The following is an 11,200-nucleotide window of genomic DNA, read 5'->3' as shown; positions in this document are numbered from 1 at the left end:
TTGTTATTTCTTGTCTTTGATTCTAGCCATTCTGACCTGTGTAGGGTGATACCTCATTGTGGGTTAGATTTGATTTTTCTCTGATAATTCGTGATGCTGAATATCTTCATATGTCTATTGGCCACCTATATGTCTTCTTTATTTATTTATTTTTTAAATATTTATTTATTTATTTATTTATTTATTTATTTATTTATGATAGACATAGAGAGAGAGAGAGAGAGAGAGAGGTAGAGACAGAGGCAGAGGGAGAAGCAGGCTCCATGCCGGGAGCCCAACATGGGACTCGATCCCGGGATTCGAGGATTGCACCCTGGGCCAAAGGCAGGCGCTAAACCACTGAGCCACCTAGGGATCCCCTATATGTCTTCTTTAGAAAAATGTCTAGTCAGGTCCTCTGACCATTTCAGATTACTTGTGTTTTTTTTTTTTTTTTTGATATTGAGTTGTATAAGCTATGTATTTTGGATATTAACCCCTTATTGAATATATCTTTGCCAAAATCTTCTCCCATTCAGTAGGATGCCTTTTTTGTTTTATTGATAGTTTCCTTTGCTGTACAGAAATTTTTTATTGTGATGTAGTCCCAATAGTTTGTTCTTGCTTTTGTTTCCCTTACCTTAGGAGACATGACTAGAAAAATGTTGCTATATGGATGATGGCAAAGAAATTACTACCTATGTTCTTTTCTAGGAGTTTTCTGGTTTAGGTCTCACATTTAGGTCTTTAAACCATTTTGAGTTTATTTTTATAATGTAGTGTAAGAAAGTAAAACAGAATGGAGATTCTTCAAAAAATTAAAAATGGAAATACCATATGATCTAGTAATTCCACTACTGGGTATTTACCCAAAGAAAAGAAAAACACTAATTTGAAAAGATAATGCACCTCTATGTTTACTGCAGCATTATCTACAACAGCCAAGATATGGAAGCAACCCAAGTGTCCACTGATAGATGAATAGATAAAGAAGATGTGGGACACGGACACACACACACACACACAGACACACAGGAATATTATGCAGCCATAAAATGAATGAAATCCTGTCATTTACAACAACAAAGATAGTCCTAGAGGGTATAATGCTAAATGAAATAAGTCAGACAGAGACAATACCATATGATTTTGCTCATTATGTGGAATCTAAAAAAATATAAATGAATAAATAAGCAAAAGGCAGAATCAGACTTATAGATACAGAGAACAAACTGATGGCTACGAGAGAGGAAGGAATTGAGGGGATAGGGAAAAATAGGTGGATGGGAGTGGGAAACACAGCCTTCCAGTTATGGAATGACTAAGTCCCAGGGATAAAAGGTGCAGCACAAGGAATAGAGTCAATGGTACTGTGATGGTGATGCATGGTGACAGATGGGAGCTACACATATGGTGAGCACAGTGTTATGTACAGAGTTGTTGAATCACTGCGGTCCACTTGAAACTAATGCAACATGTTGTGCCAACTATACCCAAAAAAAAAAAAAATACTGGAGTAGAATCGAATGGTAGGGAAGGAGAAGCAAGAAGAAAAAGGAATAAAAAATATTAGTATGCATCACACATAGTAACAGTAGTCATTGCTTAATGAAAGTTTTATTTTAGTTATGTACACATGTATGGGTAATTATGTATGTGATTGTGCATATGTGAGATTGTATGTGTATGTGTTAGGATGTGAAATGCATTTCTTCTTTGGTTGTATCAAAAGCATTGGAAAGCCTCTGTCCTAGTCACTCCGTCTATTTTTTTTTTAAAGATTTTATTTATTTGAGAGAGAGAGACAGAGAGAGAGATTGAGAGAAGAGGGAGGGGCAGCAGGAGATGGAGAAGCAGACTCCCTACTGAGCAGGGAGTCCCATGTGGGACTCGATCCCAGGATCCGAGGATCAAGACCTGAGCTGAAGGCAAATGCTTAACTGACTGAGCCACCCAGGCACCCTCCTCCATCTATTCCTAAGGCCACTGCCAACAGGTAAATGTTCAGGTTTTAATGATAGTTTGCTCTCACCATACATACTTTCCTCTGGCCCTAAGCAATTAGAAAAGGGTAGTTACAATTTTTGATCCACTTCCTAGTGCCCTTTCTACTAAAATAAAATTAAGGACAACCATAGGCAATCAGTTAACCTGATCTCAACTTACTAGGTGTCTGACCTTTGCCGAGTTACTTGACCCTTCTAGAGGTAGCCTCCCTGAATTTTACTTTTCCCACACTTCAAGTTGGGTAATTATATGCTCACTTATGCTGATTGAGTGAGATCATGTGAACTTCTTAGCATAATACCTGACACAACAATCATTAAATGAGCACCAGCTTTTAAGTTATCTGCATAGACTGGAGGAGTCTTAATTGAGAGACTCACATTCAAGGAAATAAAAGGGTAAGGAGGGAAATGTATTTTTTTTCTGACCTTGAACCCTCCAACCCCATGACAACAAATGAACTGAAAGAATGCAGGCCTACTTACGTTAATTTATTTATCAAATACTTATTCAATGCCTACTATGTGCCAGAGACTAGGCTCATTTACAAAAATATAAGAGTTTATACCGCTGAAACCCAAATTTATAGATGCTTCTTAAAGTTGGGATATATTAGAAGAGCATGGTGATAAATCACTTTGGCACCTTATGATTGTGGACAAGAGCTATCATCACTTAACTCTTACATGTAAGCTCTGTCAAATGAACTTGAGCGATAATAGCCTCATTTTTTAAAGCTATGTCCACATGGCATCTGATTGATTGAATCTGAGGTCCCCACTTTCCATTTTTATAGCTTAGTCCCTTCTCTCTACATGCCACAATCAAGAGGATTGATTTTCCTTGTACATTGTCTTTTCTTCTCTCCAATTCCCAGGTCCCTCTTTTTCTCTTCCATACCCTCCCCTGATCACTGATTCTTCTCCTATGTTCTGCCAATTATCTTCAGCCCTGAGCTGTGGGACTCACATTTTTTCCCCATACACATTTCCAATGAGAGGTAGATTAGCAAGAATCGAAGTGTGGGTCTTAGGGGAAAAGAGCCACAGTGAAAGGACACTGGCTTCTAATTCTTTGCCACACATCTTTGCTTTTGGGGGCAGGGAACCTACCACACAAAAATCGCCTTTCCATGCTTAAAGTATACGTGTATGACTTACCACTCCTTTTTAAAGGGTCACATACAAAAACAGGGCCTCAAAACTGTTGGCTGACTTTCATTGAACATAAAAATGATGACATTTTAGCTGTATTCACTATTAAAAGTCACAAGCAGTAATGTTTACATGTGTGTGCCCCTTTAGCCTTTACAAAATATTTTCACTCGCATTCTTTTATTTCACACACTTATCTTATGCCACCAGTGCCTCATAAAGCCAGTGAGAAAAAGGATTAGTTGATATTATAAGAAACCTCTCTGTGAAGTAGACAAAACGAGTATTTTATCCTCATTTTTCAGACGAGGAAATTGAAGCTTAGAGAGATTGTGTCTTGCCCAATGTCACTTAGCTGCTCCAAAGGGCAGGGTTAGTACTGGAGTCTGAGACCTGGCAGCCAACCCTCATTGATTAGTACCTGAGACTTAGACACGTTTAGCGCCCAGCATACCAACACTTGGGTGCAACTGTGCCCCTTCAAACAAGTTTGGGTCTCAGAAGTCCTTAGTGGTAGAGCTCAGGCCTCACTCAGGCAGCTCCAGAATGCGGAGAAACAGTACCTCTGGGCAGACTTTTCAGTGAAGCTTTGCTAATTTGCAGCAGCTGGACAATGTTCCTCATCAATATTTGTCAGTGTGGTGGCCACATCATTTCACCGTGGTGACAGGGACTCAGCTCCAGAAGCCTATCTAGTTAAAGCACCTGGATTCTAGTCTTTCAATGGCTTTGAGAAAACCCAAAGGACCTGCTCTGAGCCTAGTGGGCTTCTAGACAAGATGTTTTGCCTCCATCAGGATGTACTGCTAGACAGTCAGGCATGATGATGTCCTCAAGAACCCTACACCATGACTCTTCTTCCATCAGTCATGTACTCATGACTGGCAACCTTGGAAAGACAGTAGTTCCAGAGCTCAAATATCAGGACCTTGACAAGGCCAGTATGCCCTTCCCTGCCATGACCCTATGGCACTGGCAGTATGAACAAGGTCCCAGTGATGAAAGCTAGAGCTACCCATGTCATCATGAATTTTCTAATCACAGAGCAGACCCAGAGGAGCACTCAATGCTCTGAGCAAAAAAGCAGGGCTGAGAGATGCTGGATTCATACTCCAAAAAGGCCTTCCAACCAAGGAGATCAAGTACTTTCAAGTGGCAGAAGCTCACTGCACACTAAAGCTACACAGCAAAGAGATAAAAGAAGGAAGTCTATCTGATAAAAGAAGGTAGAATGGGTAGCCCATTCTACCCCAAGTAGCACCCCTCCCCTTCCTCTAAGCAGAAACAGAGACTGGGATACTTCTGGTTCTGTCACAGTCCTAGCACCATGGATTTTGGAAATGGAGATATAGACAGAAATTCATCAGAAACATGGAGTTTCTTTGAACTATGACCCCTCCAAAAGTTTGATTGGGATTTTGCCACTCAGGTCTACAAAGGGGCCCAGAAGCCCTTTCCTATGGACTGGCTCAGACCCAGGCCACTTGCATGGCTGAGGATCCAGCAACATTCAAGCCAACCAAGATGGACATTCCAGTGATAAAAGGGAAGAAATAATTGTCACAGACCCATATCTCAAACTTGAATGTGCTTATGCCTACTGGGTTCTAGAGCTCTTTTTCCTCCAGGGACTTTGGATAGAGAGGGTCTCCTTCACTTTTTTCTTGGCTCTGACATAGGAAAGGTATACTTTTAAAAACTTGTTAAACTGAAGCTAGAACAAGAGACATAGCTGACTTTGAGAAACAGTACAATGTATGGAAGAAGTAATTTTGTACTGCTTTAATTTATACTTTTTTAAGTTTTTTTTTTTTTAAGTAATCTCTATAACCCAACATGGGACTTGAACTTATGACCCCAAGATCAAGAGTCACATGCTCTTCCAACTGAGCCAGCCAGGCACCCCTGTACTGCTTTAATTTAAAGTCAGACTAAATAATCTTATCAGTGATGTGGGGAGAACTTCATTACCTACTTTCATATCTTTTAACCTAAACAAGAGCTTCAATCATTGCTTATTAGGTAAATAATATTTGTGTCATTCTAAAACCTAGGCTTTTGATTCCCTTATTGCTGCCAGTGCTGCTATAAAGCAATGGCAAGTCATAGAGATGTTCACTGACTAGTTTAGACAATTTTGGCTTTCTTGATTCTGTATAAAATAAGATTTGGTTGCATTGCTTCCTCCAAAGAAGGGGTTGGAAAGCCTAAGAATTCATTTCAATATTCTTACAACCAGAGGATAATATAATACGGACTCTCTAGGGTCACATAGGTGGCTCAGTTGGTTAAGCATCTGACTTGATTTTGGCTCAGGTCATGATCTCAGGGTTGTGAAATCGAGCCCTGCATCAGGCTCTGTACTCACTGTAGAATCAGCTTGAGATTTTCTCTCTCCCTCTCCCCCTGTATCTCCTCCCCTCATTCCCCACCTCTCTAAAATCAATCAATCAATCAATCAATCAATCAACCAATCTTTTAAAAAAGTATGGACTCCCTAGAATCCCAAAATAAGAGAGTGAAGAAGTCTGGTAGAAAATGCTGGTTTATTGCCTAATACATGTCCAGTCCTATTGAAGTTGCAAAATCAATGATTTCTAATCTTTCTTGAGGGAAAAGATGCCAATTTTCCCAGGACTGCCCATGTTTAAGTCTATTTTCCCAACATTACTAAAATTTATGTCAAATAGAAAGGACTTAGATAAGCTAAGACAATTTTGTTAAAGAAGGAGTTACACCACCTAATTTCCAGATTTATCACAAAGCTACAGTAATCAAGATACTGTGATATTGGTGTAAGGAAAAAACATATAAATCAATAATCTGGAAATAAACCCTTCATTTAGAATCAATTGTTGACAAATGAGTCAAGGCAATTCAATGGAAAAAAGATAGTCTTTCTTTTTTTTTTTAAGATTTATTTATTTAAGAGAGGGGGAGAAAGAGGGTGGGTACCTAAGTGGAGGGAGAGGGTGAGGAAGAGGGAGAAAGAGAATCTCAAGCAGGCTCCACACCCAGCATGGAGCCCAACTCGGGGCTCAATCTCATGACCCCAAGATCATGACCTGAGCTAAAATCAAGTCCAATACTTAACCAACTCTGTCCCCTAGGCACCCCTTTTTTACTTATAAATTATGCTGGGTACTAAATATCTGCATGAAAAATAAAGTGAACCCTTACACCTCACACACTAAATATCTGCATGAAAAAAACTAAACCTTGACCCTTACACCCTACATAAACGAAAACTGTCTACACAAAAATTAACTCAAATTGTGTCATCGACCTAAATATAAGAACTAAAGCTATTAAAATTCTAGAGAAAAAATTGAGAAGAAAATCTCTGTAACATTGAGATTCTTAAATAGGACACAAAAAACTCAAACCATAAGAGAAAAAAAGTTTGTAAGTTGGATTTGACAAAAAATTAGAAATGCTTCCCTGTCAAAAGACACTTAAAAATATGAAAAGATAAGTCACAGATTTAAAAAGAAAAAAAAACGAAATATATAAGTAACAGTGACAACTTAATAAGAAAAACAACACAATTTTAAAGAAGTGAGGGGAAGATTTGGACACTTTCCAAAAAGTTATATGAATAAGTTCCCCTTAAGGTCAAGACTCTTCATGAGGAAGCGATACTTCTGGTGATACCCATCAAAGGCCTCAGGGAGGAGCCCTTCGCCTGCTCTTCAGCAATAAGTGAGCCTCATCAGGGAACTTCACAGGGGGCCAACCATCTCCGTTCCTCACTCAGTAGTCTTCTGACTTTGCTTTGGAATGGAGGTTTCCTGTGGTCACAAAATCTCTTATGCAAAGACTTCATTGGCCCTAGACAGATTTTGTAATAACCACAACCTCACAGGCCCCAGAAGGTTTTGAGCTATTTTTCACTTCCTCTTTTTGGTTTAAATTTTCCAAACTAGTAATCAAGAAACAGTCTGAACCGCAACCTGATAATGAGACCCAAACTTGATAGATGATCCCCATCTCCATGCCATTCCCCTCTCTTCCACTACAATATGAGTTTAATGAGAGCTGAATATTATCAAAGATCAAATGGCTTAAACAAAATAGAAGTTTTTTTTTTTTAAGATTTTATTTATTCATGAGAGACACACAGAGAGAGAGAGAGAGAGAGAGAGAGGCAGAGACATGGGCAGAGGGAGAAGCAGGCTTCATGCAGGGAGCTGGATGGATGCGGGACTCTATCCAGGGACTCCAGGATCACGCCCTGAGCCAAAGGCAGATGCTTAACCACTGAACCACCCAGGCATCCCAAATATAAGTTTTTTGTAATAGTGATAATAACAATAGCAAGCCTTATGTAGCACTACAGCAGCCTGTTCACATAATTTAACTGATATAATCCTTACAACAACCCTATCAGGGAGGTATTAATAATATCCCCCACGTACAGATGAAAAACCTAAGTCGCAGAGAGTTTTAATGATTTGCCCAAAGTGACACAGCTAATTTAATTAAATCACAGATTTGGATTTGAACTCAGGATCTAGCTCCAAAATTTAAGCTTTTAACCACTATACCCATGCTTCTCAACTTCTAATGTGTATACAAATTATTGGGAGGGTTGTCTTTTTTTTTTTTTTTTTCTTAATGCAGATTATAATTCAGCAGGCCTGAGGTAGAGCCAGAGATTTTGTACTTTTAATAAGCTCTCAGGTGCTGCTGCTGATCTGACCACACTTTGATTCACAAGGCACTATGCTAAACCACCACTCTTATAATCAGCTAGTTTACACTAGTAGGCAGTCCAGAGGGTGTGGGGTGGTTCTATTCCACAAGATGGTCTAAGGATCTTCTTCTTTCTTGACAGCACCCACTAGGGACTGCCCTCAGCTACATGGTCAAAAATGAACCACCACATCCACATTGCAATCTCTGGGAAGAAAGAGAAAGTGGAGAGCAATTATATTCCTTAAAGGCATGACCAGAAGTTACATGTCACTCAGGCAGTGCTTGTCCTCCAGATTTAGTCATGGCGTCAACACCAAAGCTGCATGGCAGGCGGGGTAAATGTTGTCTCCAGCTAGACAGCCACTTGGCTAAAACTCAGGAGGTTCTACTACTAAAATAAAACTTTTAACATGGATGAATGTAGATTATTGAGACAACTCACAGTCTCTGCTACAGTGTACTCAAAAGCCTTCAAATGTTTCATCACATCCTGTTATCTCTCTCTTCTGAGACTGATCTAATTCATCCTCTTCCATTCCCCTCCACCGTCTGCTGACCGGCACACAAGTTCCTTTGTGTCCAGAAAAACCCATTTCACCACTAGGTCACCTCCCTTAATTTGATTCCTCCAAAGCTCTGCTTAAGTGTAAAGGGAGAATCCATAATGCTTCACACCCTAAAGGGAGTAGTTTAGGATGAATACATAAGTGTCTTAAACATACACATTCCCCCTTTCTTTCTTTCGCCCTATTTCTTTAGAGGCCCATCTACTCTTGGTCTTTACCTGAACCTGAAGGAAACACAATAAAGTAGAAAATACTCTCTTTGGGTTGAATTATTTTGATGAATTTTTCCTTTTTCTCTAACGAAGTGTTAAGCAGCTTCTTGGTTTCTTATCTCATAGGTGGAGAAGTCATGAGGAAAATATTGTGAAGGTAATGTATTCTAAGTAGGTGTGATTTGAATCAAGTTTAGGCGAAGACTGGGAGGCTGCCTTCACTTTTATTAGACTATCTTAGCCTAAACCCGGCAACTTAGAGACATTTGGATTAGGCAACTCACACAATGCACTTATCCTGTCAGCAGACATGGATGAATTGGCTGGAAGTAGAGAAGGCAGTGAGGAACCATGGTAGCTTTACTACATCCAGTCACTTGTGCAGGTTGTAAGGGCTTAGGAGTCCTGCATATCACTCTGGAATCTGGATCTTCTTTAAAGGACTTTATCTTCACAGTTGGGAAATATATTTGAGACCACTGCTTTGTTTACAAGCTTTTGAATTAAGCACAAAAGCAAGAGATACCCCAAGAAGAAAAAGCAAGCTGGGGTTCAGTAGGAATCATTGTTCCAGCGTCAAAATCTATCAACTTCGGGCTTCTGAAATAGGTCTACAAAATCTACTGAACACAATTTATTGAAATCAATTGAATAAATCCACTTTTTTGGGCCAGTCGAAATGCAGTCTCACTTTTAGACAGACCTACGAGTCATTTCTGATAACTGATTTTCAAAAGATGGCACCTGGCTGTTTATTGACGGAGGTTGTAGCTTTTGAATGGGGCCTGGCGGACAGCATGGCCTATCCATTTGTTTTAGCTTTCTCAATAATCAGCAAGTATCACTGCAGGCTCAGTTGGTCTGGCTGATTGATTGTAAAGACAGCCAAAATGAACAGCTCGGCCATCTCACAATCTGATTTCCCCACCATGTATTGACTCAGTCCAAGTTACATATGTTACAGTATTTGCAAAGCTGTCACTGTTATAAAACAGTTCCTGGGCACTTGCTCCCGACAGGGACTCTATGAGCTCTATGAGAATTCGTTAAAATTAGAAACCAACTCACCTTGGCCTGTTTGAGCTTTGCAAATTCTCTCACGTGGGGACAGGGAAGCAGTTTCGCAGCTATTGCCACATTCTCGCAAACACAGCAGTAACAACAATGACAAAACAGATAGCTCTTTCTGAGAATTCTCTTTGATGTGATTCACCAGGCAGTGACTGGGCGAATGAAAGTGGATAGAGAACAACCTTAGATTTTATGTGTGAGTGTGTGTGTGTTGTTTGACTTTGTGGATTTTGATCTGCCTTAATTTTTAAAATCGCAGGATGTGCGGGTGTGGAGACCAAACCCCTGGGCCCTTTCTTATCCAAGAAGAGGAAGTGCTGGCATCTGCTGGTTGAGGTGGGGACTGTTCCTTAGCACAAGTTGTCTCATTAACTCAGGGGATGACCTGGTCTGTCTGGAAACTGTCTGTGTTTCAGAACCCTTGGCTGATTTATGGTTAGAGCAAAACGGGTTGTTTGAAATCGGGGATCCAGCGGTTTGCTTTCATTTGTCTTTAAAGCCTTCAGTTGAATTCAGGATAGATCAGAGAGATTTCTCATTGCACTAAATAAACTTCTAACGATACTGATTGAGCTCCTCAGATGGGACACTATGGGAATGCAGGAAATTCAAGGGCCATTAAATCACCAAGCACACTTTGTTGAAATTATGATACTCTAGTCACCCGTGGCTAAATGAAGAGCAGAGGTTTAATGAGTTTACCAGGTTCAAAATGAGCCTGTGTCAGGCAGGAATCAGACTCATTAATTAGGACCCCACTTAACTATCGAGTAGTTTTACTTACTAGCAGTACTCAGGTTTGGAGGAGGCAGCAGAGACTTGGGGACGGTTTGCTTGGGGTCAATTACGCACTATGAAGTAAAGGTTAAGAGGGGGCTGAGGGTATTGAGAAGATCATTTTAACCAACTTCCACCACTGACCACAATAAACATGAAAATCCCAAGTCCTTACATCTCACCGTTGAACCTGCTTGAGACCCCAGAATGGCAATCTTCTCCATCCAGGGAGGGTGCCCAGACCATGGACAATGCCTAAAATGCCTGGCTACTTTCAAAGCTGCAGCTGGTATGGAGTAGGAAGAGACTGACGTCCCTGAGTGTCCAAACCCCTGAGGGATGTATGGACCAAATCAGTCTGTTCAGAAATGGGAAGATACCTCCATTTTGCTTATCAGCAATTAGTTGAGCATTAGGAACTTGGGCTGTGGGCTTTGGGAAAACATTGGCTGCCTCATACCATGAGGTCTTTTGGAGCTTCATTTCTTCCTGCTCAAAATAAGGATAATGATAACACCTAACACAAAGAGGTGTTGTGGGGATTCCAAGTAATGATGAGGGTCAAGGTGCTTAGGTAGTGCCTTGCATTTTCTAAGCGTTCCGCCAAAGAAGGTGTTTGCTGCCGTCTACTCTCTACAAGGAGAAAGTTACTCCTTTTCACTTCTAGTTTTTCTTTTTTTTAAGATTTTATTTTATTTGTGAGGGACACACAGAGAGAGGCAGAGACATAGACAGA

The 11,200-nt window shown here is 40.3% G+C and overlaps 1 pseudogene; it reads left to right on the top strand.

Moving 5' to 3' along the window:
- Nucleotides 1–3,963: 3,963 nt before the first annotated feature.
- LOC112650387 (putative monooxygenase p33MONOX) lies at nt 3,964–4,697 on the top strand (annotated as a pseudogene).
- Nucleotides 4,698–11,200: the final 6,503 nt, after the last annotated feature.

This window comes from Canis lupus, chromosome 11 (assembly GCF_003254725.2).
Source record: "Canis lupus dingo isolate Sandy chromosome 11, ASM325472v2, whole genome shotgun sequence".
Taxonomy (NCBI): Eukaryota; Metazoa; Chordata; class Mammalia; order Carnivora; family Canidae; genus Canis; species Canis lupus.
This window is presented reverse-complemented; position numbering and strand designations above follow the sequence as displayed.